This window comes from Amphiura filiformis, unplaced genomic scaffold (assembly GCF_039555335.1).
Source record: "Amphiura filiformis unplaced genomic scaffold, Afil_fr2py scaffold_32, whole genome shotgun sequence".
NCBI lineage: Eukaryota > Metazoa > Echinodermata > Ophiuroidea > Amphilepidida > Amphiuridae > Amphiura > Amphiura filiformis.
The window spans coordinates 1,180,660-1,182,201 of NW_027305496.1; the positions used below are offsets into that span (position 1 = coordinate 1,180,660).

General features: G+C 39.9%; 1 non-coding gene across 1 annotated transcript; it reads left to right on the forward strand.

Moving 5' to 3' along the window:
• The first annotated feature begins 1,056 nt into the window (after positions 1-1,056).
• Trnas-aga (transfer RNA serine (anticodon AGA)) lies at positions 1,057-1,130 on the forward strand. The gene has a single exon. It is a non-coding gene; the product is annotated as a tRNA-Ser (tRNA).
• Positions 1,131-1,542: the final 412 nt, after the last annotated feature.

Genomic DNA, 1,542 nt, shown 5'->3' on the forward strand with positions numbered 1-1,542 from the left:
GGAAAAATGCTTTATTGGCCGAGCAGGCGCCTGCCAGAGGAGGCTTAAAGGCATTCCTACAATGCACTATGATTGGGAAATTTGATCAATATAATCTAATTTTAAAGGCAAAGTCCCCATTGCCACACACACAAAATGGTAATTTTAAAACTGCAGCCAATGAGCTAATAGTCGAGACTTATGACTGATATTTGATTTTCTTACAGAAAACATTCATGTTCGATGTCTCGATGTTTTCAATGATAAATAATAGGATGAAAACACCAGATATTTGCACACAATCCCAATGCAAGGTATGATCAACTGTACCACATGTGTACAAAAGCCAGACATACAAGGTCAGAAACCCCATTGGGTTGTGGGAATGTCTTTAAACATCCTCTGGGCGCCTGCAAAGTCTAGAAATTGTATCCAAAATTCTTCAAAAAGGCTCAAAAATGGGTTTTAAAGTTAATAGGCATTGTTAATCTGCATGAAGCCGTTTTGCTGCATATTCAGTAGGCCTATGCAAAAAGACCATAATTGCTACTACTGAAACAGGGGGGGGGGTGTTTATACTTCACTCATTACCAATAGGGTGCATCAGATGCCCCTCATGTCAATGGATTCATCTGTCCCTAGTCTTAAAATGTTCCTATTGTCACAAAACTAACATGTGCCAAGTTTGAATTAATTCGGAGGTCGTCCTGGGGGGCCACCGAGAGCCTAAAGTTACAATGTGTGTTCCTATGTAGTAAAGTTCGTTGACCCCTGTACAATTCCAATTAGAAGCCGATCGAACAATTTCGATAACTTTAGGCTCTCGGTGGCCCCTCAGGACGACCTCTGAATTAATTCAAACTTGGCACATGTTAGTTTTGTGACAATAGGAACATTTTAAGACTAGGGACAGATGAATCCATTGACATGAGGGGCATCTGATGCACCCTAATTACCAAGTACTTTCCAAATGATCTCCTGCACATGCGTACTTGCGTAATACTTGTGTGTGTGTATTGTATACCATGACTGCTATAACATTAGACCCAGTTTTAACCACCGTTAGTTAATCAGTGGGAGCTGGTAGCCTAATGGATAAGGCGTCCGTCTAGAAATCGGAAGGTCGTGGGTTCGATTCCCATGCCGGCACATTCCCTTGCCTTTTTTTCAAGTTGGGTTGTGTGCCGGTAGGGATTTGTGTTTATTTGTTGTCTTGTTTAATTGTAACACTTTGGGTTGGTAAACTGTTCATTCTTTCTTATTAAATATATTCAGTTTCCTCTTGTAGCGAGCTATCGTTCCCCATTGTGTTTATTTGTTCTTGTGCAGGATGCGTATCCTCATTACCTACTTTACTTTCCAAAACAATATGGCAAGACAGATAATCAAGAAATGAAATTAAACTTGGTTCAAAGACGTGCATAAATTGTTGTCTGTCACTAATTTAGTAAGTTTTGTGCAAATTCTCGCAAGTTGGAGGAAAAGTCGAAATATGCGATTTTCCGTGTTTCGGCACTGATCTTTAAAACAACATTTCTCTTGAACGAAATGTCGCAGAGACAT